A 14,343-nucleotide genomic window follows, 5' to 3' on the forward strand; every position below is an offset into this window, starting at 1 on the left:
CACTGGGCATGGGCATGCAGACAGCCAAAAGAGGGGTGGTGGCTCGCCCCAAGAGTCCATTTGGTGGTGGGGATCTGCTGCAGGGGATCTTGGCTGGCATTTTGTACTTGCACAGCCACAGAGGCCTCTGCTGGCTCCCATTATGGGTCCGAGGCTCCACAGTGGGGGATATGTGCAGGAGTAAACAGGGAGGGTCTCAAGTAGCTAGCCTCTGCTAACAGATACCTGCAAAAACCATGAAATTTGCAAGGGATCCACAGCAGCTGTGCCAGCCCTTGGTTTCTTCAGTGGCAAAAGCTGGTGAGGTCACCTGCAAAGCAGACCACTAGCAACCACTGTCAGCCTTACTATGTGGCTGATACTGATAATTCCTGTTTTTCTTCCTTGTTCTCAGCCATTTCTATACATCTCAGCTTTTCTGGGCTCTGGGTGATATGAAGCTGAATTGTCCTTCCTGCGGTGCCACCAAAGGCTAGGAAAGCTGGTAACTCACCCTGTTCTGCCTTTCCTGATGAAGAAATCTCTTTCTAGCTGGAATTTCCTGTTGGTGCTGAGCTATGCTGGCTTCAGGGGTTAGATGATACAGACAAAATGAAGCTGTTCTTCTTTCCTTTTGTGCATAATGATTTTCAGGTTTGTGTCCCACTATGTTACTGAGGTTCCTTAAGTAGACTCCAGACCTCTCCCAGAGAGCTGTTTTGTTCACAAACAGCTGTCTAGTTGTTGATCTTTTGTGGGGGGAAGAAGGCTGGGGTCTCCTACTCTGCCATCTTGGTGACAACACTCCTACTCACCATCAATTCTTATTCAAGATTTTCTTAAAAGGAATGGTTGCCAAATATTCAATAATCAAAAACAAATATATTGTCAAAATATACCGTCATGCCATTTGCTTTTTCTCTTCAATCTTCCGCTGCACATAAAAGATTGAATTTGAAGATATAAGGGTAAAAAGTTTGTTATTTAGCTAAACAATGCAAGAGTTTCTATTAAAATGCAAACTTTTCATAATATAGATCACTAATAATTTTACACATTTTTTTTCTAAAATGACTCAACATAGAAAAGGTTGTAATTATAACTGATAGCATTTCATGATGGAAAGCTACAAAAAATATAACATTTTTCAAAGAACATGTTCTTGATATTGATAAATTTAGCAATGCTTTCAAGTTTATATAGTACCCATTAGAATTCAAATTCAGTAGGGGCGCCTGGGTGGCTCAGTCAGTTAAGCGGCCGACTTCAACTCAGGTCATGATCTCGCCGTCCAAGAGTTCGAGCCCCGCGTCGGGCTCTGCGCTGACTGCTCAGAGCCTGGAGCCTGTTTCAGATTCTGTGTCTCCCTCTCTCTGACCCTCCCCCGTTCATGCTTTGTCTCTCTCTGTCTCAAAAATAAAATAAATAAACGTTAAAAAAAATTTAAAAAAAAGAATTCAAATTCAGTAATTGTGAGTTGACATGAGTTGGTGTATTTACTTAACATGGACATAGTTTCAAAACCAATACAGTTTGCTTTAAAGTCAAATCAATTACTCTAAAAAATTAACTAGTTTAGGTTTTATAAAAATGAGTTTTAAAGAAAAATTATTTTTATGCTCTATCCAAGTTTTGGCCAACTTTTAGGCATGTTTTGAAATATCTAAGTATGTAAATCTACTTTTTCAACCATAAATTATATTAACGCTAAATACAGATCAATTTTTCTCATTTAAATATACCTTCTGAACTGATAGGTGTTGTTTCAAATACATCTTCAATTCCTAAGTATAAAAAGAACTGCAAAATATCTCATTGATGTTTTTAATATTTATTATAAGTTGAAATGTCAACATTTTGTATTTATTGGTTTAAATAAAATATATTATTAAAATTAATTCACGTGTATTTTTTCTTCTTTTAGTTTTGATAATGAAACTACACTCACATTAAACACTCATGTGGTTTTCATTATATTTCTACTGAACACCACTACTGTTGATTATTTTGTCTGGTCAGAGATAGAATGTGTCTCTGAAATATTTTGATTCATGTATATAATTTGAAAATAAACTATCCCCTTGGGGCCCCTGGGTGGCTCAGTCAGTTAAGCGTCCGACTTCGGCTCAGGTCACGATCTCACTGTCTGTGAGTTCGAGCCCCGCGTCGGGCTCTGGGCTAATGGCTCAGAGCCTGGAGCCTGCTATCGATTCTGTGTCTCCCTCTCTCTCTGACCCTCCCCCGTTCATGCTCTGTCTCTCTCTGTCTCAAAAATAAATAAACTTAAAAAAAAAAATTTGAAAACAAACTATCCCCAATGATAGCCTATATCATACTGCCAATGTGCTAATTCACAAGCTATTCATTTCACCAATGAAAATCATTTCTAACATTTATTTTACTTATTACCAAAGTCAGGTGCTGAAGGAAATCAGGATGGCTAAAGTAAGGGTGGGAACTATTAATAGCATCTACCTATGTGGTCTTCCTATGAAATGCTAATAATCCCTGGAATCAGAATTTCTGACTTGTATAACTCACGCTCCTATAGTTTAAACTAACATACATGTACAAATATTACTGTCTCTACAGAAATATTTTAAGTAATTATAGATATTCTAACTACTGTGGCCCCACTTAAAATCCTGTGGGGGTGCCTGGGTGGCTCAGTCAGTTAAATGCCCAACTCTTCTTGACTTTGGCTCAAGTCATGATCTCACGGTTCATGAGATTGTGCACTGCTGACAGTGCAGAGCCTGCTTGGGATTTTCTCTATCCCTCTCTCTCTGCCCCTCCCCTGCTTGCTCACTCTCTCTCTCTCAAAGTAAACATTGAAAAATAAAACCCTGTGATTTATTGTGGTGAGTACCAGCAATAAAATTATATGTGTGTTTATAACTGCTTATCCAATGTGAATCACTACATAAAAGTACCAGGGTCTGAGTTAAAAAGACAATTTTTAAACCAAATGTTTTAAAACAGAAATTTTCTACCACACTTCTCTTTAGAAGGGGTGTTAAGAATACATATAGTCTTATATTCTCTTTAATTGTGCCAATATAAATAGGTAAAGATATTTATTTGTTGTATAATATGCCTGTACTACTTTTATGACAGATGACATAGCACAAAAACTTCACATGCAAATATTTTAGAAGAAATTTCTAACTGGTCAAAAATGTGTCCTTTGATTCTGAGTTTCTTAGGTTCCCCCAATTTTTCTCCAAATATTTATTAAATATGTGATCTCTTATTTCCCTGTTGATTTCATTCTTAAAAATGATGATTTAAAATCACTTTGATGAACTTTTTATTTTGAATTATTTTAGATTTACAAAAAATTGCAAAGATAGTATAGACTTCCTATATACCTTATATTTAATTTTCTCTAATATTAGTATGGTACATTAATTATAATTAGTGAACCAATGGTAGTACCTTGTGGTTAACTAAAGTCCATACTTCCTTCAGATTTTGTTAGTTTTTACTCAATATCCTGTTTCTGGTCCAGGAGACCATCTAGGGTACCACATTACATTTAGTTGTCATGTATCCTTTGGTTTTTCTTGTCTGGGATGGTTTCTGAGAATTTCCTTGCTTTTCATGACCTTGATAGTTTTCAGAAGTACTGATGAGATATTTTGCTAAATTCCATGCTATTGGGATTTGTCTGATGTTTCCTCATGATTAGACTGGGGTTATGTGTGTTTTGGAGGAAGACAACAGAGGTACAGCAAACTGTGAACACATCATATCAAGAGTATATGCGGCCAATAAAACTTTTCACTAACGTATACTTTTATCATATGGGAAGTATATGGCAGGCTTTTTTTTTTTTTTGGTCAGGTTTCTCCACTGTAAAGTTACTTTTTTCTCCCTTCCATTACTTTATCCTTCAAAAGCAAGCCACTAAAAGTAGACTACACTTAATGGATTCGTAATTATGTTCCAATATTTTAAAGAGGGCAGTGCAACTACATAATGTACTTAAGTTCTTTTGTATAAAAGGTATTTTTAACAAGAAAGTAAATTTTCTCAACTGGACTGTAAGTTCCTTGAGGTCAATATATGAAGACCTTCTCCTGGCACCAGCATGGCCTATATAAAGACTAAGTTGACCAATTAATATTTATAAAATGAGAAATGAGAAAACTACCAGCCTTTGTGGATGATAAAAGTAGGCTCTTCTTTCATCATAAGAGAAAAAGAGTACTATGTGTTTCCTTGTGTATAATATCTGAAGAATGGAAAATTTATGGTTGTCAAAAACTAATTTCCTTCTACACTTTCCAATGCACTGTCATAAGGCAAAGCTTTTAGAAGAGTAGACAACAATCATGATGGTTGATTCTTTTTTATCTTTTTTGAATCTATACACTGTTCAAAATCGAAGAAATAAGTATATGACATTTGCTAAACAGCTTACTTGATGAAAGGACGGAGTAACATGGGCATTGGGTGAGTATGAGACACAAACAAAAATACACTTTCCTGTGGGTTTATAAAAATACATTTCCTCTTCTACAATAACGGCTATGAGAAGTGATAGACAAGAAAGTCTGACATGTAGAAAGATTTCCTAATTTTTCTATACTTGCTTTAGAATTAATATACTCAAAGTTTTTTCTATAATTTCATTTCACTTAAATGAATTTTTAATATGTATCACAAGGCTTAATACTTGCTAAACTGTAAGAATCTTTCAAGAATTTATAGTTCGATTTTTCTCTTTGGAGATTTTAATTCTATCAGGTTTTCCAAAAAGACAGAGACTGACCTGAGTGAGTTGAAGTGGAGTAACTGAAAAGCAAGGTGGGCAAATCGGGATGTGCAAAGATGTAAGTATTGCTTTTCACAAAAACATTTTGTTATAGTTAGTAAACTATTCTATAGAGCTACAGATAAAAACCTACATACTTCACTCTACTGATTAAATTATAAACTTTCTTCTTATTAATTGTATGTTTAACATTTACAATTACCAAATTATTTTTGTTAAAATCTCCATTATATTTTACTTGGTATAAATGTTTATTTATTTTGAGAGAGAAAGAGTGTGAGCACATGTGAGGGGAAAGGGCAGAGAGCAAGAGAGAGAGAATCCCAAGCAGGCTCTGCACTGTCAGCACAGGGCTCCATTCCATGTACCATAAGATTGTGACCTGAGCCGAAATCAAGAGAGAGACACTTAACTGACTTAGCCACCCAGCCCCTCCAATATATTTTATTTTTCATTATTTATTTATTTATTTATTTATTTATTTATTTATTTATATTTTTTTGAGAGAGAGAGACAGAGAGACCTAGTGTGAGCAGAGAAGGGGCAGAGAGGAAAACACAGAATCCAAAGCAGGCTCTAGGCTCTGAACTGTCAGCACAGAGCCCGATGCATTGCTCAAACTAGGGAATGCGAGATCATGACCTGAGCTGAAGTCAGACACTTAACGGACTGAGCCACCCAGGCATCCCTAATATATTTTAAACCATAGCAAAATTGAATTAAAACCTAGGTAAAGTAGTACCATGTAACAATTAACCAGATTACTACTATAATTACAAATGACTATCTCTAAAATCATTTGCTTTGATAGTCAGGAAGAAAAAAAAGAAAAGAAAAAAAAAAAAACCAGCAGCACTTTATTTAATCTTTTATTGAATACCAGTCTTTGCAGATCAGACTTTCATTTCTTTTGGCCTTGTGCAGATCTCCCCTGCATTAAAGATTCTCATTGATTTCAAAGGAACTGAACTGCAAGGTAGGGAGTAAAATGAAAAACTGAACCTGTCTAATTTTTCTGCTTTTGTCAGATATTTACTTTCTACATTTGTTCTTCTCTTTGTCAGGACATCTCCAGAGGAAATGCATTATGTCAGAAGGGTCCTTTCTTGCTTGACCTCTCAAATGCATGATTTTCCAAAGGGAGTAATTTGTGCTAAGAGGAACGAAAGGTAGATCTCAAGAACTTTAAGTTTCAAATAACATTTGATATTTCACACTGACCTACAGTGGTAAATGACCAGATCAGTTGGAAGAAATAAAGGAAGCATTGTCTACATGCTCACTCTATTCAATTCACTTAGAAATCACTTCTTCCCAAGTCAAGAGTTAGCACTCATCAGATTTCTTCACTGATACACACATGGTAAAAACATGCTTTGCAATTTCAATATAAGTGCATGTGTGTGCCTGCCATCTTAGTATTTATGGTGTCTTAGCTCCCTAGACCATGGCTGTCCATGCATCAGAGAAGACCTTAAGCTGACTGGTGATTTATAAAAAAAAAAAAAAAAAAAAAAAAAAAAAAAAAAACAACTTTAGAAGAACATCTGAATAGCAACTAACACAGCAAACTATGGGAGAAGAACTAAACATAAAAATCTCTGGAGTGGGCCTCTTTGTCTAAATCATAGTCAGCAAACTATGGTCACAGGAAAAATCCAGTCTAACACCTGCTTTTGTATAGCTCATATGCTGATATATATGCTATATATACCTATTTATCTTTTTGATGGTTGAAAAAGTTGAATATTTTTGACATATAAAAAATATGTGAACTTCAACTTTCACTGTTCAAAAATAAAGTTTTACTGGAACAAAACCAAGTGCACTCATTTATATGGTGTCTATGACTGCTTTTGCACTTCAAGGCTGCATTTGCAACAGAGGCTATATGGCTTGCAAAGCCTAAAGTATTTACTACCTGGATATTTACAGAAAAAAGTGCTCAACCTCTGGTGAAACCCTTCACATCCACTCTCTTTAAATTGTGCCAAATATATTCTCAATTCACTATGATGTATCATGAAAATGTATTTGATAGACTCCAGAACTCTGCTCTACCTGTATACTCAAGTCAAGGTATAATAAAATACTTACCTTCATTGTTTATATGTTATTGTATATCTAGGAAGGAAGGTCAATGAGACAACTGGGTATGGAGAGGACAAGTTTAAAATAATAAAGAGTGAGAATAAAGAAAAAAAAACAGATCAGGTAATTCTGGGAGGTGATAAAAATAAGATATGTTCATTATTCTTACTTCACACTAAAGGCTATTCTAAATATTTTCTATAACTGTTGATTCATTGAAGACTTATTATAACTTATGAGGTATTTACAAGCATTGGTCCATTTTAGAAATGGGAAAACTGAAATAGAGAAAATAGAGCATGTCCATATCACACAACCAAGAGGTGGTAAAGCTAGGAGTCAAATCCAGTAACTCTCGTCTTGACCATTTGTCACTTTGCCTGATTAAGGAGAAAACCTAGAACCACCATTTATAGCTATATGATCTTAAAGAGTTAAGTATGCTCTCTGAACACCATCTTTATGATTTATATAAAAAAATGTGAATTAAAGTAACCTTGTAGATTTGAAAGAAAATAAGAAATTTCCAAGAAGTTAAGGTAACTAAAACACATAAAGCACTTGTCCCAGGCACTGTCAAATAGCACACATTTAATATAATTAGCTTTTTCGTCATAGGTTTTATCAGCATCAGTGACACCACATTTTAAGGACAAATGTTCACGGAAATGCAAAGGAGCAGATATCAGACCCTGGAGACTATAAGTAGAGAGGAAAAGATCAAAGACATAGAAGAAAACCATGTCTACGTGGTGAGACAGATGTGTAATCAAGTAATTAATTATGATAGCACATTGACAATGCAGACATTTACAAAATGCTATGGAAAGGAAGAAAAAGAAAGGTCTTATTTTTACCTTTAAAGAATGGAGAAAACTTCTCAAAGTTGAAACTAAAATGTACTGAAGTTTGAATGAATGTTTGCCAGGCAGACAAGATTAGAAAGAATAATCTAGGCAGAAAGAACCTAATTTCCTAATTTCTAAATGGAAGAGGGCAACAGTGTGTGTTTAAAAATGTAGAGCAGTCTGATATCTCTATCATGTGGATGGTGATCAGACAATAGAAAAGAGACCATGAGATGATTCCTAGAATATACACAGGTAGAGATTTTGAAAGATCAATGACAGACTTAATGATGTGGAATTTATGTAGACTTTGTGGAGCCATTACAGAAATTTTGTCAGGAGTGTGGTATTATCAAATTTTTCATCCTAAAGAACACTTTTAGTGAGGAGGATAAATTGCAGGATGCTGGTTCCGTAAGGGAAAGTTGTCAGTAAAGATGTCACTGCAATATTCTGAAGAAAGCATGTATGGTGTGACGTTAGAAAAAAGAAAATAGTGGTATCTCAGAAAATATTTAGAATCCATTTTGACTGGTTGTGGTGTTCCAATCCCTCTTCTAAGGTGGAGCCAGGGAGAGATGCCCTTTTGTACTGGGGAACATCCAGATGGTTTGTAAAGGCCTTGGGGCAAGTGAATACTGTGGAAAATATTCCTGACTTAAAATGAGACCTAGGTAGGGGCGCTGGGTAGCTCAGTTGGTTAAGCGTCCAACTTCACTCAAGTCATGATCTCATAGCTCCTGAGTTGGAGCCCCGCCTTGGGCTCTGGGCTGACAGCTCAGAGCCTGGAACCTGTTTCAGATTCTGTGTCTCCCTCTCTGCCCCTCCCCTGCTCATGCTCTGTCTCTCTCCCTCTGTCTCTCTCTGTCTCTCTCTCTCTCAAAAATAAACATTAAAAAAATCTTTAAAAAAAAAATTAGATGTAGGTAACAATTGGAAATTGTACCAAACGTAGAAGCCAAGTTTAAAAAGGGGAGGTAAGAGAGGTATGTAAATGTGAAATACATGAGCTGAAATGACCAACATTTCATAAAAATATATGGAAATACTTAACAAATGTGAATATTTATAAGGAAAACCAATTTCTAGAGGAATACAAATCCCTAATCAAAATGCATTTTATTTACCTTTGTAAATAAATGTTGGGACTAGTATTACAGACACTGAAAAATTACACAGTGGGTTGAATATAATTAATCTAAACTCTCTTTGGACCCAGAATGAGTACAGCTTTTCATTCCATTACAGGCTATTCGTTTATCTCATTTGCCCTATTTTAGGAGGTCGTCTGACTCTGGAGATTGGCGTTCCCATCATGATCACTGTGGAAAGCTACATTCAAAGGGTAAGTTAAAAAAGTGATCCTGATAATCACATAACCAGCCAAACGACAATTCTTTTAAAACCCTATACCACAAAAAGTTATGGCCCTTATTGAAGAGAACTGGAGGAAAGTTGTTGATTTTTTTCACTTGCCCCTTTAAATATCTTTGTTTCATGAATTCCGAACAACTATGAAGCCAAATGTGTGTGTGTGTGTGTGTGTGTGTGTGTATTTCTGAACAAAATAGTTAGCCTATACTAATTAAGCCTGCTTCAAAAGGGATATTGTATGTAAGCACTGTGTTCACATATAACATGAAGGCAAGAAAAAAGATAATAATTTAGGTTAATTAGTGTATAGTCAATTGTTGTTTAGTGTTGAATCTAAACAGGACTTTAAAACATACTACTGTGTGCCTCTGGGTGGCTGAGCCATCCGACTCTTGTTTTCAGCTCAGGTCATTATCTCATGGTTTCATGGGTTCAAGCCCCACGTTGGGCTCCATGCTGGCAATGTGGAGCCTTCTTGGGAATCTCTCTCTCTCTGCCCCTCCCCACTCGTGCTGTCTCTGTCTCTCACAAAATAAATAAATAAATAATTAAAAAAAATAAAGCATACTACTGGATCATATGTAGAATGGAGACCTGTAAAATATTTCATACTGAACTGTATTTTCCTCATAAATGCAATTGCTTTTTACACTGTAATAAAAACACATAATATAATCATTTTAAAGAGTTAAATTCAGTGGTGTTTAGTACATTCGCTATGCTCTCCAAGCTTCACCACTATCTCATTAAGAAATTTTTCTTCACTCCAAAAAAAAAAAAAAATCTGTTATTAAGCAGTCACGCTCTATTCCCCTATACCCTAGCATCCAGCAAGTCCTGATTCATTTCTGTCTTGGGGATCTGCGTATTTTATATGCTTCATGTAAGTTAAATTATATAGTATGTGAACTTTTGTGTCTGCCTTCTTTCACTTGCCATGATGTTTTGAAGGTTTATCTATGTTTACATTCACCAGTACTTCATTCATTTGTATGGTTAAATAATATTCTATTACATGGATATACTATCTATTATTGATCCATTCACCAGTTTATGGAATTTGGGTTGCCATCTTTTGGCTATTGTAAATAGTGTTGCTATGAACTTCTTTTAAACATTTTAATTGAACACCTGTTTTCATGTATTTTGGTTATATATCTAGGAGTAGAATTGATGGGTAATATGGAAAGCCTATGTTTAACATATAGAGGAACGGACAAACTGTTTTCCAAAGTGGCTGCACCATTTTAAATTCCCACCAGAAATGTATAAGGCTTCCAAGTTCTCTACATCCCAGCAGCACTTGAAGCTCCTCTTTGTCAAGAGATCACTTATGAGGGGCGCCTGGGTGGCGCAGTCGGTTAAGCGTCCGACTTCAGCCAGGTCACGATCTCGCGGTCCGTGAGTTTGAGCCCCGCGTCAGGCTCTGGGCTGACGGCTCTGGGCTGACGGCTCTGGGCTGACGGCTCGGAGCCTGGAGCCTGTTTCCGATTCTGTGTCTCCCTCTCTCTCTGCCCCTCCCCCGTTCATGCTCTGTCTCTCTCTGTCCCAAAAATAAAAAAAAAAAAAAGAGATCACTTATGAAATCTCAAGTTCCTAGGTTATGTTATGTGCTGTAATAAGCTTATTTATAATACATGACAATCACAGCAAAAGAAAAATAAAAATTATTTAATACATAAAGCACTGATACCTGTTTGGGATTGTTATGTCTTCGTGGATATCTCACTTCTTTTTATGAATTGCATTAATTATTCCATTATTAAATATACCCAGACTGTCCTCTATAGCAAAGGGCTACACTCCAGGAAAAATACCTCACAGATTCTTATCCCTTCTGGGGAAGACATTTCTCTTATGCTAGCCCCTCTCACTTTCCAACCTCACCTCAGGAAGGGAAGGAAAGAAAGCTAAGAAACATTTGCAAAGGGCACAGTACATATACTGAGGCCCATGAAATGGCTGATATTTAATCAAAAGATTAGAGAACACTTCTCTCTCCACACACCTTATCAGCACATCAACAGAATTCCAGAATAAAGAGTGGGTTGCTGATAAAAGGGTTCAAGATTACATCTGCAGAGGAGTTATTAGAAAATCTGAAGGTCAAAAGAAAAGACAGAAAGGCATTCGAAGAATTTCAAGCCTCCAGCAGCTACAAAACCAAAAAAAAATTGAACATAGCCCAAATCCTGGCCTGATTAACATAAAACCTCATACTAAGTGTCTCTTTATCTCAGTTCCTACTACCTTATATGTCTTCTCCAGGTTTCAACAAGATATGCTTTTCTTATTCTCTTGCCAGAGCTACAAGGAGATCTTTATTGGTTTTTGCCATAAAACCTGGTGAAATTACTGTTAATTATGTAAGGGGTAAAAATGCACACAGGACCAGTTTAAAACCAGCACTTTAATGAAAACTTTTGGAAATAGGTAACTTCCCCCTTATAATGGATGTAAATACCAATATACTTCCTTAAAAATGAAAAAAGAAGTAAAAATGGAAAAATCCTGAGCACCAGTCACCTCACACACAGTAAAAAACAGAGTTTCACCATCATTCATATATATATATACATATATATATATATATATATATTTAATGTTTATTTACTTTTGACAGACAGGGCATGAGTGGGGGAGGGGCAGAGAGAGAGGGAAACACAGAATCTGAAGCAGGTTGCAGGCTCCGAGCTGTCAGCACAGAGCCCGACGCGGGGCTTGAACTCACAGACCGTGAGATCATGACCTGAGCCAAAGTGGGACGCTCAACCGACTGAGCCACCCAGGCGCCCCTAACCATCATATTAAGAAAAGCGAAAGAAATTTATGAATAAGATCTGACAACATTTTTATTTGAATTTGGAGTTGCTATTCACAAAGTATCATTTACTTTGAAAAATCTACTGAAGGCCATGTTTTACTAATATTTGAAATCCTAATAACTGAATACTGAAAGCTTCAAACACAAACACACACAAAAAAGCATCATTTTCATAATAAAGCTTGAAAAGAGGTATAAAACTCACATTTGAATATAGGTCATATATTTATATGCTTAAAATTCACAGAGATGTATATAAAATATACATTTGAATATGGGTATATATTCATTAGTGCACCCGTTCAGGCTCCTCTTTTCGGGGGTGGGGAGGAGGCAAGGTGATATGAATGTGGAAGGGGTACAGAGGACAGAGCTCTATTGCCTTCATTGACTCCTCAGTACTAAATGCTGAACAAAAACATCAGGAACCAGCACCCACAAACAACATAGATGAGCTTTATCTGATTTTGCTCTGTTTTAGTTAGATAAGAACTAATGTGTTATTGTTTTTCCTGTGTTCAGGGTGTTTAATGTGAACTATTTCTCCATTGTTAAATAAACAAATTGAGACACTACTATGGACAAAATCATCTCACAATTCTTTGGCAAGATAAGGTACACTATTATCTCATCATGGATTTAACAGTTCAGACAGATAGTAGTGTAAATCCAAGTATCATTAAACACTGAATTTTTAAGGAATATCCATGCTATATTCTCTGGTGCTAATGCACTGTATAAATTCACCATCCTCTTTAATGGCCTTTGCATTTCTCATTTCCATTACACAGTGGGGTAGTATTATTTTTGCAATTCTGTTTGAAATGAAACTTTGGATACTAGAGAAAAAATATGTATGTATTTGCAATTTACATTTTTGCTGTTATTTAAAATAGACATTTAGGGGCGCCTGGGTGGCGCTGTCGGTTAAGCGTCCGACTTCAGCCAGGTCACGATCTCGCGGTCCGTGAGTTCGAGCCCCGCGTCAGGCTCTGGGCTGATGGCTCGGAGCCTGGAGCCTGTTTCCGATTCTGTGTCTCCCTCTCTCTCTGCCCCTCCCCCGTTCATGCTCTGTCTCTCTCTGTCCCAAAAATAAATAAAAAATGTTAAAAAAAAAAAATAGACATTTAACAGTTAAGCTATTTCCTTCAAGCAAAAAAAAAAAAATCACAATTGCTCTGTTTCTATAGTTCTTCAAATGTAAGTCATGTTCAACCCAAAAAGATTAGCTGAAATTCTATTTTACTTCATAGGTACTAATTCAAATGTTCTAGTTTGTATTCCTAAGCTTAAAACTTACTAAATTCTTTTGTAAGTATATATAGAATTGTCTTAATTTTTATCCATATTCTCATAATCATGGGCCTACATTTCTAGCTAGCATTGTAGTCTATCCGTATGAAACTGGTATTATCCAAAGCAAATCAAAAAGAAAAAGTGTGGGGGGGGGGGCGGCTAGGGAACCTGTATGATTCAGTCAATAGAGGTCAGTCTCTTTTGAGAAAGGATTGGGAGCAAATTTGTAGAAGAAAACCAAGACTATCCTTCATACAGTGTTTGCTGATGTTGCCACAGTGATTGATACAGAGCCAATTGATCAGGCTACTGACTTCCTGGCTGTACTCAGAACGTTTCCTATCATGCAAGAGTCAAAAAATATTTCTTTGTGCTTCTAAGGTTGGAGAGCTTTTAGTAAAATTTTCTTACATTTTATGGCCTCTACTGGAATCTGCCACAATCACTAAATGAGAACAACATTGTAGTGAGAGGGTATCATATATAAGAACAAAACAAAACAAAACACTTTCCTAAAGTTTCTTTATCTGTCCTGTAAAAAGATCCTATGGGCTTTCTAGATAGCCCAACAATGATCTTAAATTCTTACAGATACTCTGCTACACATAGTTTATCTGAAGTCATGTAAAGGTGAAGGAAGTAAACATGTCTGTTACATAAATATTTCTTTTTTTTTTTTTTTTAATTTTTTCAACGTTTTTTATTTATTTTTGGGACAGAGAGAGACAGAGCATGAACGGGGAAGGGGCAGAGAGAGAGGGAGACACACAGAATTGGAAACAGGCTCCAGGCTCCGAGCCATCAGCCCAGAGCCTGACGCGGGGCTCGAACTCACAGACCGCGAGATCGTGACCTGGCTGAAGTCGGACGCTTAACCGACTGCGCCACCCAGGCGCCCCTTTTTTTTTTTTTTTTTTTTTTTTTTTTTTTAAATTTTTTGTTACATAAATATTTCAAACATGTTCAGCTGCCTTTCCTCTCATGCATGCATACACATATAATATGACATGAAAGTTTATATTGGGCTTAAAATCTACTTTATTTTCAAGTAATTTCTAAGCTACTTTATTTTCAAGTAATTTCTCAAATACTATAATATTTTTAATTGAAATCAAGTGCATTGCACTATGCTCTAATTTGTATTTAATATT

At 36.1% G+C, this 14,343-nt stretch overlaps 1 pseudogene; it reads left to right on the forward strand.

Moving 5' to 3' along the window:
• Positions 1–236: 236 nt before the first annotated feature.
• LOC131483815 (60 kDa heat shock protein, mitochondrial-like) overlaps positions 237–14,343 on the forward strand; it is a 138,868-nt pseudogene continuing 124,761 nt past the window's right edge.

The sequence above is a fragment of the Neofelis nebulosa genome, chromosome 8, assembly GCF_028018385.1.
Source record: "Neofelis nebulosa isolate mNeoNeb1 chromosome 8, mNeoNeb1.pri, whole genome shotgun sequence".
NCBI classification, from domain to species: Eukaryota; Metazoa; Chordata; class Mammalia; order Carnivora; family Felidae; genus Neofelis; species Neofelis nebulosa.